Here is a 16234-nt window from a genome sequence, read left to right as displayed (position 1 = left end):
AACTTTCCTCTTAGCACTGCTTTCATTGTGTCCCATAAGTTTGGGTATGTTGTGCCTTCATTTTCATTGAATTCTAGGAAGTCTTTAATTTCTTTCTTTATTTCTTCCCTGATCCAGCTGTCATTGAGTAGAAAGTTGTTCACTTTCCATGTGTGTAGGCTTTTTGCTATTTTTGTTGTTGAGATCCAGCTTTAGTCCATGGTGGTCAGACAGGATACAATCTTCTTGTATCTGTTGAGGCTTGTTGTGTGACAGATTATATGATATATTTGGAGAAGGTTCCATGAGGTGTTAAGAAGAAGGTAAATTCTTTTGTGTTTGGGCACAATGTTCTGTAGATGTCTGTTAGGTCCATGTGATTCATGACCTCTGCTAGAGTCATTTTTTTTTTGCTTTAATTTCTGTTTTGTTGACCTGTCCTTTCTTGAGAGTGGGGTATTGAAGTCTCCCACTATTAATGTGTTAGGTCTATGTGTGGTTTAAGTTTTATTAATATTTCTTTTTACAAATGTGGGTACCCTCTTATTTGGAACATAGATGTTCAGGATAGTGATGTCTTCCTGGTGGAATTTTCCTTTGATGAGTATGAAGTGTCCTTCCCCATCTCTATTGATTCGATTGGTTGAAAGTCAGTTTCATTAGATATTAGAATGGCTACTCCTGCTTGCTTCTTGGGTCCATTTGTTTGGAAAATTGTCTTCCAGCCCTGTACTCTCAAGTAATATCTATTGTTGTGACTTAGATGTGTTTCTTGTATGCAACAGATTGTTAAGTCTTGTTTAAGCATCCATTCTGTTAATCTGTGTCTTTTTATTGGAGAAATGAGTTCATTGATGTTGAGAGAGATTAATGACCAGCGGCTGTTGTTTGATTTTGATGTTGGCTGTGGTAGTGTATTTGTGTGCTAGGCTACTTTTAGTTTTGCTGTAATGAGGTTATTTATTTCCTGTGTCTTCCTGAAAATAGTTTTCTTGGGTTGTATTTTTCCTTTTAGTATCTTCTGTAAGGCCGGATTTGTGGGTAGGTACTGTTTAAATTTGTTTTTTTTTTCTTTGAATATCTTGTTTTCTCCATCTATGATGACTGAGAGTTCTGTTGGTCTAGTAGCTGACATCTTTGTTGTCTTAGGGTTTGCATGATATCTGTCCAGCTCTTTCTGGCTTTCATAGTCTCTGTTCAGTAGTCAGGTGTGATTCTGATGGGTTGCCATTATATGTTATTTGGCCTTTTTCTTTTGTAGCTTTTAGTATTTTTCTTTGTTCTGTATACTTACTGCTCTGATTATTATGTGGAGAACGGATTTTCTTTTCTGGTTTACTTTAGTAGGTATTCTGTAGGTCTCTTGTATGATTAAAGGCCTCTCTTTAAGTTGGGGAAATTTTCTTCTATGAATTTGTCGAAAATATTTTCTGGTCCAGTCTACAGGAATCTTATTTTTCTTCTTTTTCTATTATTCTTAAGTTTTGTCTTTTCATATTGTCTTGGATTTCTTGGATGTTTTTTGTCAAGAATTTTTTCAGATTTATTATTTTCTTTGACACATATATCAATTTCTGCTATTGTATCTTCCACACCTGAGATGCTTTCTTCCATCTCTTGCAGTCTATTGGTTCCTGTTTTCTTTCCTAAGTTCTTCCTCTACATGATTTCCCCATTTGTGTTTTCTTTAATTTTTCCAATTCTATCTTCAGATCTTGAACCCTTTTGTTGATTTCCTTCACCTGTATGTATTTTCCTGTTTTTTTTTTTCTCTTCAATTCCGTCACCTGTTTGTTTTAACATTCCTCTGTATCTTGTATTTCTTTCAGTGATTTAATTATTTCCTCTCTGAAAGCTGTAAACTGTTTGGCTGCATTTTCCTGTATTTCTTTACGGATGGCCATAATCTGTTTGACTTTATCTTCCTCTAATTCTTTATGTATTTTATTTGTTTCCTCCATTATCCTCTTCATAAACATAAATGTAAGGTCATCCTCTTGAATTTCACTTATGTTAGGGTATCTAGGGCCGCTTGCCCCTGGATAACTGGATTCTGGAGATGCCATATCACTTTGCCTTTTGTTGGTTGTGCTATATATGGCCTCTACCCATCTGGCTGTCTCAGGTGTTGGCTGTTCATTTCTGGTGCTTGCTAGAATCCTGGGGTGGGGTGAATCCCCTTGGAATGGTTCTGAAGGAGGCCTCCTTAGCTTTTTTGTTAATCTAATGGTGATACTTCTCAGGAATTGCCACAATTCACCTCCGGTGTAAGGACCTGTGTGTTAACTGTGGTCCTTGGTATTCAGGAAGTGTCTCCTCTCACCAGAAATCCTGGAGACAGCTGCCCTGTTGCTGGGTTTCATGCTCTGAATTTAGTGAGCTGCTGCTGCTGCTCTTACACTGTGTTTGCTGGGCACAGCCCTCTTGAGGAGTCATGAAGTCTGGCAGTTTCATCAGTTTAGCTAGGGATAACTGGTTGCACTTTGGAGCAATATCTAGGACAGATCCAGTGGTTCTCAGGTCTGAGGTTGGAGCTTTGTGCCTCAGTATCCTAGCGGTAATCAGTGGCAGATAAGCACATTGCTTACCTGCAGCTGGAGGCTAGAGCCTGTAGACTGCGGGAACCCAACTTTTCTGGAGCTGGGTGTCCTGAGGTAGGACCTGATGTTTTCCCTACCATGGGGTTTCCTCCCAACAGGAAGACCAAGTCTGTGGTCTTGGTCTTGGGGTCCACAGTTCTGTCTGGGTTGGTGAGCAGAGCACATAGGCAGAATGGCTCTACCTGGCTGGTGACTGGGTGTGTGGGCACCTGCAGGAACCCAGGAACTTTTCCTGAGAACTTTTAAGGGGGTTGGTCGGCTGAGTACCCTAAGGTTGGACCTGGTGTTTCCCTCACCATAGGGTTTCCTCCCTTCAGAGAAACCCAGTCTCTGGTGTTGTGGGGTCCACAGTTCAGTCTGGGACAGTGATAAAATCATGCAGGCATGTGGCTCTGGGCTGGCAATGGAATGCCTGCTGGGACCCGGGAACTCTTTAGGGGTTTAGCTGGGTGACCTGAACCCGACTGATTCCCACACCATGAGGTTTCCTCTCAACTGAGAAACACAGTTGCTGGTGTTTTAGGGTCCAGAGTGCAATGTATTGGTCACTGTGCAGTCCCTGCTGTGCTGCTGGTCAGAAACAGTGTCCTCCTGGTGCCGCCATCTTGGATCCCCCCATAGTCCATTTTTTTATTTTATTTTTTTATTATTAATTACATTTTATTAACTCTGTATCCCAACTGTATCTACTCCCTCATTCCCTCCCAAACCCTCCCTCCTTCATCTCCTCCCTGCCCCTTTCCAAGTCCACTGATTGGGCAGGACCTCCTCCCATTTCATCTGATCTTGTTTTATCAGGTATCTTCAGAACTGGCTACAAAGTCCTTCTCTGTGACCTAGCAGGACTGCTCCTCCCTTCGGGGATGGGGAGGTCAAAGAGCCTACCATTGAGTTCCTGTCAGAAATAGTCCCTGTTCCCCTGAGCTACCACAGGCTTCATCTGAGCAGAGGTTCTAGGTTATATCCATACATGTTCCTTGGTGGAGTATCAGTCTCAGAAAAGACCCCTGTGCCCAGATATATTTGGTCCTTGTGGCGCTCCTATCCTTTCCACGTCATACTATCTCCCTCTTCTTTCATGTTTCCCTGCACTCTGCTGAAGGTTTGGTTATGAGTCTTAGTATCTGCTTTGATACACTGCTAAGTAGAGTCTTTCAGGGGCCCTCTGCGGTAGGCTCCTGTCCTGTTACTTGTTTTCTCCTATGTCCAATGCACCTCCCATTTCTCTTTCTAAGTGAGGATTGATCATCTTACCCCAGGTCCTCTTTCTTGTTTGTCTTCTTTAGGTGTATAGATAACATTATGTTTATCATATCTTATAGGACTCTATGAGTGAGTATATACCATGTGTGTCTTTCTCCCTCTGCACAGTCCATATTTTAATTAACTGTCTACCACTTAGTCATTTGTTGTCTTATGAAGAATCCCATTTTACACAAATTTACCCAAAGTTTGAAACTCTCGATTCTGTTCTTCATCTGACATCCCAATCATGGACTGGAATAGTTTTCTTACTCTGTGTAAAATTCGGTGCCTTGAATTTTAATGTGAGGAATTTGGACTAAGTGAATAAATCTATTGTCCCAAACTATAATAATGCTGCTTACTAATCTGCTGGTTTATGAAAGCACCTACATGGAAGTAGATAAGTGAAGTGAATCTATATACCTGAAGTGTAGTAATGTTTGTTATTAGCATTAAGAGTAACTTATGAAAGCACCAACATGGAAGACAATCAGTGAAGTGAATGTGCAGGTATCTCAGTGTCCAAAGAATTCTTTGAAAAGCAAAAGTGGACACGGCCAGACAAACATTTCTGTTACATTGCTTTCAACAAGGTGTGCATGTTTTCTGCTCCTGTTTGCTTTTGTTAGGATTTATCACTGGATACAGCAACCTGACTGGCCCATGTGCATCTTGGGATCCATCATATTATAGGATTACAGGGATTATGATACATGTGTCTGGCTTTATGTGTGTTCTAGAGATCAGAACTCAGGGCCTCAAACTCACACAACGAATGCTTTTCACATTGAGACATTACCCCAGGCTCCCCTCCGGACTTTTAACCTTCAGTTCCTCTTTTATCTTGCTTGGTAAGGCTCAGGTAGAGAATGAAGTCTCACACAACACAGGTGTAGGGTGTAGTCATTTAAATGCTATAATCTCTTCAAAGGAATCGAGGTTTTGAGTGAGCTATTTGGAGTGCCCTTGGGTGAACTAGAATATTAATGCAGAAGCTGAAATCTCCTCGGGTCTTGTACAACATGCTGATTCATACTGGGAGAGCTTGCAAGGACCTGAGCTGAGAGCACATGTCACCCACTATTGCATGAGTAGCTAAACAAGGGGCTGAATTGTCTGAGCCTCAGCTTACATCTGTCTGTATGGGCATATGATGTGGGTCCTTCTACAGTGTGACAGTTGAACACATGGACACTCAACAGATGCAAGTTGATAACAGCTCAGATCATGTCCTGACATATTTATGGAATACTTGTGCTTGGAAATTTTCCTAGAAAATTTTTTTTGGTTTGGTTTGAATTTAGCTGTGATTGTTTTCCCTAACTTGCTTATTACTAATTACTTTTCCTTTCTTTCTCTTTCTTCCTTCCTTCTATCCATCCTTCCTTCCTTTCTTTCTTTCTTTCTTTCTTTCTGTCTTTCTTTCTTTCTTCTTTCTTTTTTTTTTGATGTCAGAAGCCTTACATAAGGTTATGCAACATAGCAATGTCTCTGACATGAACTCAGTGGCTGGCTCTTTGATCACCTTCCCCTGAATGGGGTGTAGCCTTACCAGGCCACAGAGGAAGACAATGAAGCCAGTCCTGATGAGACCTGATAGGCTAGGGTCAGATGGAAGGGGAGAAGGACCTCCCCTATCAGTGGACTAGGGGAGGGGCATAGGAGAAGAGAGAGGGAGGAAGGGATTAGGAGGGGATGAGGGACCTGGCTATAGCTGGGATACAAAGTGAATAAATTGTAATAAAAATAAATAAATAAATAAAATTTTTGTAGCAATTTTGTTTATAAACAGTTCAATTTGTGATTGCATTGGCCAAATACATTTTAGAGAGTTTGTCTTATTAAATAAGAATCATTACATTGTAACATGCCAACATCTATTTTAAATTTAAAAGTATGTTCCTAGTTTTGTTGTTTGTTTTTTGCTCCTAGTTTTCTTTTTTTTTATTAATTACACTTTATTCATTTTGTATCCCCCCATAAGCCTCTTCCTCCTCCCCTCCCGATCCCACCCTCCCTCCCGTTTCTGCATTCATGCCCCTGCCCAAGTCTACTGATAGGGGAGGTTCTTCTCCCCTTTCTGATCTTAGTCTATCAACTGTCAGGCAGAGTGAATGGAATTTTATGTAATCAGTGGGAAATAATAAGAGCTCCTAGTTTTCTTAAATGAACAGTGTGAGCTGGGTCTTCTATACATCTTGGATATTTTGTCTTTCCATTTGTTTTATTTTTGTCTATCAGTTCAGCTTGAATTCTGGCTTTGGATTGCCCAAATATCTTGATGAATCATATCTTAGGCACACTGGTCCATGTATTCACAGATTTTTTTTTAATTTCTTTATTATAGGTCTTCTGTTTCCCACTTAGTTATTTGGACTTAGAAGGAAGCCTTGGTTGCTTCTGTTTCTCTGTCAAACTCTTTAATAAAGTGGATTAGAAGGTGAACCCCATACCTTTAATTACTCTGATTTCTCTACCTTTGCAGTTCATTTTTTACTTCATGTCGTTAGCTGGACATATATGACTATGTGTCCAGACAGTACTTGTTTATCTTTCAGATTAGCTTGTCAATAATGACTTGATGCTATGGTCATCATCATTCAAGAGGTTTCTCTGAAATTTGTTTTCTAAAAGGGCTGTATTCTTTACTTGGAATAGATTGAGTATATTTCCAGTACAATATTTTATTTATTATTGTATATGTTTAACATGTGCAGCATATTTTGGTGCCTGTTTACATAGTGAAGTGATCACTAAAGTCAAGTGTGCTGATACCGCCATCATTTTACTGGCTTTTTCTCTGTGTGTTTGGTGTGCTTCAAATCTATTCCTCAGCAAATTTCCAGGAGTCAGCACCATACTATTTACTGCAGTTGTCATGATGCATGTGAGATTTCTAAACTCTAAATTCATCCAAAAACTGCATCTTCATGCTGCAATTTCTCTGTCTCTCTGTCATTTCTTTCCTAGACCTTCTATTCTATAGTCTGTGCACTGAATTTTCTTTTTAAGATTTTACATGTGAGAAAATGCAGTGTTTTCTTTGTGAAGTTTCTTTCACTTAAAGTAGTATCTTTCCTGGGTTGAAAAGAAATAGAGACACTATTAGATAAGTTGGCAGAAGTAAAACTAAAGGGATGAGTTTCAGTTTGTCTAATGAGTCAGCATTTTTTAGGACAAAGCAAGAGCACCTGCCTCACTGACTGGCAGTTTCAGGAGCAACTGAGACTAACATGATAGCTTCTTGGTTCTGAGTTTCCTAATTCAGTTTTAATCTCAAAGCTGTTTGCCAGCATTAACTTACATATTACCTGGTCACAGTGTAAAGTTATTCTGTTCATGTTTAATCCTCTCAATGTCTATCATGAGAATTTGGGAAAAGGTATATGAATCAATAAACTAGAAAGTCAGCAAGAGGAGGCACTATTAGAAATAGTGTCACTCAACAAAGTGTTCCAATTAATTTAAGCTGTCACATATCTTAGCATCCCCATTTTAGAATAAGCTGGTGTGACTAGATGTCCTCTTAGGAGCCTGTCTTCTAGTTTTAAAAGTGCGATCCTCTAGTCTTTCTCACCCTCGGATATTCATCAAAGATGAAGTTAAAATTTCAGCGTCCAGACCTTACCTTGCCTCCACATGTCATGTCCAGTCCTTACCTCTGCATGTCATGTGCAATCCTTACCTCCAGAGAGATGCTGATTTAACTGGTTCAGTTTCTCACAGTTTATTTTGGTTGTGTGGTTCCCCTAAGGTAAATATTTTCAAGGGAAAAACAGTAGCATAAGCTAAAGTCAGAGTTTAGCATGGGTGGAGGAGAATACCAGGATGAATGAAAAGTTTATAAATGAAGAGTTATTTGCTTTGACTCATTTCTGGCCTGTTTTGTGCATCACATCATGTGTGCTAAAGATGTGAGGGACTAGTGAAGGTTCAGTCACAGTGTGGAAGGACAAATGAGCCCTCACAAGGCAAAGGAAAATATTGCTGTGTATTGTAAATCAACAACTTTGTTGCTGCTTTTTAAAATGAGATTCGAGGATACATTTAATAGTATACTGAGGCCAGTTTCTGACAAAGATCTGTATTTAAATATTCACAGCCTTTCAGGATGAGGATTGGACTTTTTAGGTTTGTGTGTATGTGTGTGTGTGTGTGTGTGTGCGTGTGATTGTATCCCAGGCCCTGTGCTAAGGAAGCACTGATCTGGTGTCTGTGAGGACAAGTTCCACTGTTGTAGAATTTCATATAAGTGAAGGCTTTCAGGTCTTGGGTAGAGTGTTGTCTGTGACTTTTGTATTTATTGCATTTAGAAAGTTTCTGTATTAATATGAATATATTTGATTAAAACTTTTATGAAATATATTATGTTTTTTCTTTACCAGTTCCTTCCAGAACCTTCCCACTCAACTTTATACTTTTTTTAAAATCTCTTTCCCTTTTATAAAGAAAAACAAGAGAAAACCAAAAAAGTGAAAATTAAAAAAAAAAAAAACACAAGCAAAAGACCAATAAGATTCCCCAAGTTCAAACAAAACAAAATGATATAAAAAGTCTACAAAAATAAAACAAAACAAAACCATGGAGTTGGATTTGAGTTGGCCAACTATATACACCTGAGAGAAATGCTTTTTAGTTATTACTGCAGGATGATAAATACTCCATTGTGTAGCCCATGATAGCTCCAACCCATTTGACTTTGACTCATTCTCTAAACTCTCTCCCTATGGAGCTTATTAGAGACTTGGTTTTAGGCTTCACTAGGTGAGGGCTAGAATACATATTATGTTTGTATAGTGTTCAATAGCTTAGTTTTTCCTATCAACATACAGGTAGTAACTGTTTGGGGAACTGTGAGCCATGTGCTATCTCTGCCTCATAGCCTTTTTAGTTTTGTAAACTACTTAAACACATAAAGGTAGCTCTTAGTTTGGTAGCTGCACAGAATTAGAGGGGCATGTGAGCATGGCCCATGGCTACATTTTGAGTGTAGTCAGGTATTTCCAAATCCATTATATAGCAGCTTTAGATTTCGTGTTCTTACTCTAGTAAAGCTATGTTACTCTAAATCAAGCTCCTTCTCAACCAGGTATGGGCTTCCTTAACTATATTAGACAGTGTTATTATTGCAGGGACAATTCTTACAAACTCTGGTAGGATATTAATTAGAAAACAAAAAGAACCAGCCACCAAACCTCCAGGCCTAACTTGTTAAACCAATGTGTTTCTTATAGGAGTGTTGGTGACTTCCAGACAGCTGCACCATCAAAAAGTCTCACTTTCTGTGGGTGCTGACTTCCTGAAAGCTGCACAGGTGGAGTCTTTCTTCCAGCTAACCTTCTTCTGCCTATGTTCTGCCTAAGGACAGTGTTCCACCAGGGTATTTAAGCTCAGTATTACTGAAGGTTTATGCTTCTTATAGACAACTCAGGAGAACAGAATGAGTTGAAGTGAGATAAAACATTTCAGTTCTCTAATGTCGAAGCTCTACTTTGACTATCTTAAGCTTGCTAGGAAGGCTCTTAGTATGGCAATTCTCTACTAGTGGGTGAGGGTGTTAAAGGAGGATGTGGGAGGCGTACTCTGGAGTGCAGAGCACTGCACACTTCTGTAACCTCACAGCCTAGGTCTTCGACTCCTTCATGGGCCAGGTGACTGCACAGGGCAGGCTTAATGGTTAGCTAACCTAGCAAGGCTTTATGACATCATAGAATTAACTCAGAAATACAGTTGGTGTGTGCTCTGGTCTTCTTGCATTGCTAATTCTCTGCAGGCAGAAGTGGAGGTAAAACACTTATGGAGAAGAGGTGCTTTGGGAATTGACTCTTTATTCTTTGATGTCATGGTTCAGTCTCAAAATAAGTGAATGCAAGTTACAAGTGACTTAAAAGATAGCATCAAAACTCAGTGTGATTTTAAATCTCATCATGAGGTACCTCCTTGGGTTTTTCTTTCCCCTCCTCTTTCACAACATCCTACTTAATAAGACTTTTCATGCGACACTTGTTCTCTGCTGTTACCATCCAAATCATTTCCTTGTTCTTTTTTTCTCCATGGTTCATTAGAGGTTGGTCTGATGCTAGTTACTGGCCCTCTGTGTAAACCTGCCTAAGTCATTATACCTGATTGGCTAATTAAACAGCCTATACCTGGGCAGGGCAGAATGGAGTAGGCATGGCTAAGGTTCCTGGGCTTGGAGAATCCCACAACGGATCATGGGAAGTACAGACAATCAGGAAGAGATGAAGGAGGAGGATGCCATGATGGGCTAGCATGGAGAAAAAAACCATGTGAGCCGAGAGGAAAGACTCCAATAATGGCATGAAAAGGCCAAAATAAAAAACACAAGCAAGTACCATGGGATTATGGATGGAAGGTAGACCAGATGAGGGAGATTAAGGTGGATGGCATTGGATGGAGGCCTGGAAGACGGATGGTGAGGATATTGAGACAATGTAAATGAAATTATTTGCCTGGCCCAAGGTAAATAAGGCAATTATAAATCTAACAGGTGTCTGTGTCTCATTATTGTGATAGCGGGGTAAATAATACTGCTGTGATAATCTTAAAGCTAATAATAAACATTTTCTAGCCCAACAGCCATTTAAAAAATTATTGCAACAATGGTTATTTATATTTTATGCACCATCCATTCCATGAATTCCCATTTTCCTGACTCCATTGCCTCTACTAGGGTTTGCAATGACTCCGTGCCATTCATTGTTTTCATCAATTTTACTTCGTTTCTCACTTGGTGTCTAAAGTTCTCCAGGATTTAGCTATACTGGGACCACAGCCTTAGTTTCTACTCAGAAGAACATTAGTGTGTCTCACTGAGTTTCAGCTGAGCTCAGACTGATCTCCAGTTACCATTTGTTATCTCATTAATATGTACAGAGGCCTTGTGGGTAAAACTGTGAACATCCAGGTATAACACTCCTAGTCATATACCCAAAAGACTCTACATCTTACTACACAGATATTTGCTCATCCACGTTCCTTGCTGTTTTACTCCTAATAGCCATAAATTGGAAACAGTCTAGATGTCTATCATTGGATAAATGAATAATGAAAATGTGGTACATATATACCATGGAATATTATTTAGCTGTTAAAATAAAATTATGATTTTTGCAGTTAGTAGATTGATCTAGAAAAAATTATTCTAAGTAAGATAACCTAGAACTAAAAAGATAAATATTGTACATTTTAATTTATATGTGAATATTAGCACACCTTCAAGTAGGTGTGCTGTTATACATATAGCTACAGGGGTTATGTAGAAAGTAAAGGACTAGTGGGGAGGGGAGGGTTTCCTAGGGAAGGGAAAAAAGTCTGAGATGTTTTGGAGTTTCTATGGGACCCCTTTGCCCAATGACTTAACTAAATATAACCCATTCATCTTATGTATGTGGATGATATATTGGATGATATATATAGTTATGGGAAGATAGTGGGAAGGCTAAATTTGGGGGATTAAATGGGAGAAAGGATGGAAGAGTCAGGTAAGGAGAGGGACTACTTATACTAAAGGCCATTTGAAGGCTCATACAGAAACCTACTACTTTAGAATCTTCCTCAATATGCACACACATGAAAAAATAAATGGAATCACCAAATAATGGGGAGACAATGCCCCAACGAAATGGGTTACATCTAATTGAGTCACTGGGCAAAGTGACCCCATGGAAACTGTTGCCAAGACTATTGGATACTCTCCACAAACTGTAGGAAAGGCCCCATTGCTGAAGACAACACTTACATATCTTATTGAACATAAAGAAATTCCAAACTTGTGTCTAACTAGAGCCATCACCCTACTGGCTAGTGTCCACGGCACTGGCAGGTACTGTGCAGGCCACTAGAAGAGAAAGGTGACTCTCAAGACGCATCCCAACCCTGTGCTCTACAAGGCTGGCATGCCTATAAGACACACTGGTGCGGGAGGAGCACAGACATTGTGAGAATGACCAAACACCCTCTGATGAAATTCAAGGCCCACTCTCCAAGGTGGAACCCATCCCTAACACCGTGTAGGTAGACAAGAACTTGAGACTACATAGGCCATAAGTCTTGGAGAAAACCAAACACTATTCTGTTAAAGGAACAAAACAATAAAATGATCCCTAATGACATATTACAATAGCTACAGATCAGTATCTTACTCATCCATCATCAGAGAAGCTTTTCTTGCAGTAGATGTAAACTAACAAAAAGAACCACAGCTATATAATGTACAGAGAGTGAGAGACTTTGGAACATTCAGTCTTAAATTGATGTCTTCATCATACCCTTCCCTTTGTGATTCAGGGAGCTATGTGCTTAAGAGGAAGCAGAAATATTGTAAGAGCTAGAGAGTATGGATGACTCCAAGAAAACATGTCTTCTGACCACAAGAGGACTGATACATATATGAACTCACAGAGACTATGGCGTACTGCCTGCACAGGTTCAAGCCAGATGGAGTCCCATTGCTGAGAAAGGAAATTGGCCATGGGCTCCACCCCTAACCAGGTATCCATCTACAATTGACATCTGCTTACAAGGGAAAATTAGTTTTTTTTCCCCTGGTGGAATTACATTAGATACATTGACCACACTGACGGGGAGACCCTATGCCCAGCAGCGGATGCCCAATGCAAAACAAACTTAATGGTCTTTTTGTCATTTTTTTTTTGAGTCAATGCTTTATCCTGGAATATTTTCTAAATCTTACTGGTCTTTTGATTATATATTATGGTTTCTAATTTCATGTTTTGATAAATTGTATGTCTGTGTTTCTTTTTTTTTTCCTTTTCTTAATTTTTAAGAAATTATATATTATTCTAAAGAGAGAGAGAAAAAAGAAAGGGTGGGAGAGGATGTAGTAAGGATTGGGAAGAGTTAGGGAAGGTGAAACTGTAATCAGAATATAGTGTATGATTTTTTTCAATAAAATGTATTTTAAAAATCATGTTCCACTCATTGTACCCTCCACAGCTTGTGCCGTAAAGGTTGCTACAGGTTCCAAGGCTACAGTTTCTTCAACCTACTTTTGCTTCATCTAGTTATGTTTGTTAGGAGCATCTCATCCACATATATGGTATTCAATACCATTTTTAGAAGATATTTAGAAAATCTAGGTCTAACTTAGTCCTTGTTTACTTAACATTCCCATTGTGTGCTTTCACCCAAATAGGAAAATTGGAGCTTTTCCTGACCACCGTTATCAAGTGGCCATATGTCCCTCTTGCCACAGCACAGCAATCTTATTTTTTTTTTAATTATGATCACCTCACTAACATGATAGTAAAATATTCCAGCTCATCTTCCACTTTTTCTCCTGGGGCCCTGGACTCAGCTACTTATACATAGAGCCCTGATTCCTTAGAGATTTTGAGAAAATGTGCTGTGTGTGCTCATTGCTGTTGGGATAATGTTAGTGCTCATGTCTCAGGGAATCTTTGTATTTCATAGTCTCTTACTCAGCTCTGTCTCTATGTACACACACACACACACACACACACACACATACACACACACACACATGAAGGCCACATTGTCTTCTCTTGTTCCAGTGTTACACTATAGGATTTACTCTCATATTCTTATTTTCCACACATCCAGGACAATAAAAAAGCTAGCTCTCTGCAAGCTCAGTTTTAGTCTACAAAATTTCACTGTTTCACTGATGAAGAAAACTACTAAGTCACATTCAGTGTTTCCTTCTTGCTTTCTGGGGCTTCAGTCCCTTTGTACTTCAGAGGTTTAGCCACATTCATATCCATTTTCACCTTTTTGTTTTCCCCTCCTTTTCCCTTTTTTCTCCTTCCCATTCTTCTTGTCTTGCTATGTGACATACAATGTCCTTGATCTTGCAATCCTGCTGCTTCAGTTTCCAATTGCTAGATAATAGTACATGTACCACCATGCCTGCTGATATTTTCTTTTGTGGATACTAAAATATTAGTGGCTCAGTAGGAAAATCATTGCACAAATACTATGCTGGCTGAAAATTTTCATGGTTGCTATAATTTCATATCTAAATCCATGCTGACTCGGAAGTAATCAATTTCATTTGTATATGAGACTTATCTTAATCTGCTATTCTTTTGCTCATGAATGAGTAAATTCATATACAGTTAAACACACACAAACACATAACTTAAAGGCTATTTTTAGAGAACTTTTAGGCTAGCAGTAAAATTGAGATGGAAATACAGAGATATTTATCCATACACCTTTGTATTCCTAAACATGCACAGCCTGCCCCCTTGTTAGAATTCTCCACCAGGATGGTACATTCTACAGTCATGTACACTGTAATTAATTTTTATGTTAAATCCTAGCTTAAGTTATAATTCATCTTTTATATTATACATTGTATGGCTTTGTGCACATTCTAATGGCTGTAACACCTATGATTGTATCATACAGAATAGTGTTAACTGGCTGAACCATCTCAAGTGTCCCAGTCAGTTGAGCCTCTTTCCCACCAGTCTCTGGCAACGATTTGGTCTTTGTACTGCTTCCAAAGTCTTAGTTTCTCCAAAGGGCCATGGAATTGGTGTGTAGTTATAACAGTGGCCTTTTATTGTTGCTAATGCAATTGATAATTTTTTCAAATTGTTTATCAAAGGGATTCAAGAAAAATTGGCATTTGAGATTTAACTTGATATCCTACAGTTTTAATATAATTAATTGCTTATCAGTGGCCAAGATAAGCTTGTTTTCTTTAGATTGTCTGTACAAATGATTATGTTACCTATAAGCAAGGCTTTATTTCTTCACTTCCCAATCAGTGTGCTTTCATTTCCTGTGTTTATCTTGCTGTATTGGCTGGAATTCCAGGTGTGTTATTGACAAGGAGGGGAGAGGCATGTCCTGGCCTTCTTCCTGATCTCAGCAGGAAAGTGAATGCTTTGCACTACTGACTATTGTATTCCATATAGAAGCTTTGGAGTTTTGCTTTGTGAGAAATGGTCTCCACATGTAGTACAGTTTGGCTGAGGATTGATTATGCATCCCTGGCTGGTCTCGAACTCTTTGAATGCTTAACTCAGCCTTCCAAGGGCTAGAATTAGATGTGGCCACTACCATGGTTAAAGCAAAATGTTTTTGTTATTTTTTTTCTTGGTATATCTAGTTTTTTGGAAAAGATTAATTTTTTTATTTTTGTGATTGTACTTTAATTACAGTTCTCCTTTGTCCTTTTTTCTCTCCAAACCCTTCCATATGCCTGTCTCTGCTAAAATGTTAAATGAACTTTGGTTAAAAAATGGTATCTTCATGGTGTTGAACTTTCCTATGCCAAAAATAAAATACTTATTTATTTATTTGTTCAGTATTGTTTTTCTATCTGCTAAAGATGTGTTTATAAAATTTTCTCATGTAGGCCTTGCATTTTTATATTTATTTGAGATATTTTATTTTCTGTATAAATATCTTTATTAAGTATAGTCTACATGTTATTGCTATACAGAAGCTATTGATTTCTGTGATATTGTTTCTAAATCCTTTTATTGTTTAGTTCTTATTGATTATGCTGTGGTTTTTCTCACCCTATCCTCCAGAGACTCTGCAAATAGACTGTTTTACTTCCTCTCCTACAAAAATGCTCTAGTTGACTTTGTGTGCATCACCTTACTGAGACTTACTTAGACTTTTAAATGTTTTTTTTATACCCAGGATATTTTGGTTATGTGCAATATGGCTCTCAACAATTATAATGTCATAAATTCATGATTCAATAATAGTGGCATACATTGCATGTTAAGACATAATTTTTAAATGAAAGGTATTCATAAATGGTTCATGTTTACATGTAACATAAAAAGCTATTGAGAAGTAAATTAATATTATTGTTCATTTCTGTGAATCTCTTTGGCTTCAGGCTTAGTGTAAGACTTGAATATGCATGAGCATCTAATGTATTGCACAATTTAATTTGGTTGAATTATGTGAAGATTATTTGGGCTCAAACTGACACATATAGGCAGAAAACTAAATAAAATATTTTCAGGGAAGGTTGATATTCTTTATATTCCAAAATGTGAGTTGATAATTCAAATTTTAAAGGTTTATTTTAATTTTTTAAATGTATGTGTATATGTGATCTCAGAATCCAGAAGAAGATGTTCTCTCAGAGGTGGAGTTTCGTGCACAGTACTGAGAACTTAAAAGGAGGTTTATTGGGAAGAGCACTGAGTGTGCTTCTGTGCTGATCCATCTATGTCTTAGGTCTATACAGTCTTAAATATTATTTACAATGTGTAGTGTAAAACCACTTCAGTATATATTCTTGTACTTTTATATATGTCTTTAAGCTTAAAAAGGCCTTTAATATATTCATAATTTTATTACCTAGTGTATTAAAGATATTGTTTTACTGAGTTCTTTATATATTCTAAATAATTACACATTTGCTTATA

The 16234-nt window shown here is 38.3% G+C and overlaps 1 protein-coding gene across 1 annotated transcript in view; it reads left to right on the top strand.

The window, feature by feature from the left end:
- Window positions 1-16234, top strand: part of Gpr158 (G protein-coupled receptor 158) — a 528628-nt gene that overhangs the window by 147794 nt on the left and 364600 nt on the right. The gene's annotated exons all lie outside the window — the stretch shown is intronic.

Source organism: Psammomys obesus, unplaced genomic scaffold (assembly GCF_907164565.1).
Source record: "Psammomys obesus unplaced genomic scaffold, mPsaObe1.curated_primary_1811, whole genome shotgun sequence".
Taxonomy (NCBI): domain Eukaryota; kingdom Metazoa; phylum Chordata; class Mammalia; order Rodentia; family Muridae; genus Psammomys; species Psammomys obesus.
This window is presented reverse-complemented; position numbering and strand designations above follow the sequence as displayed.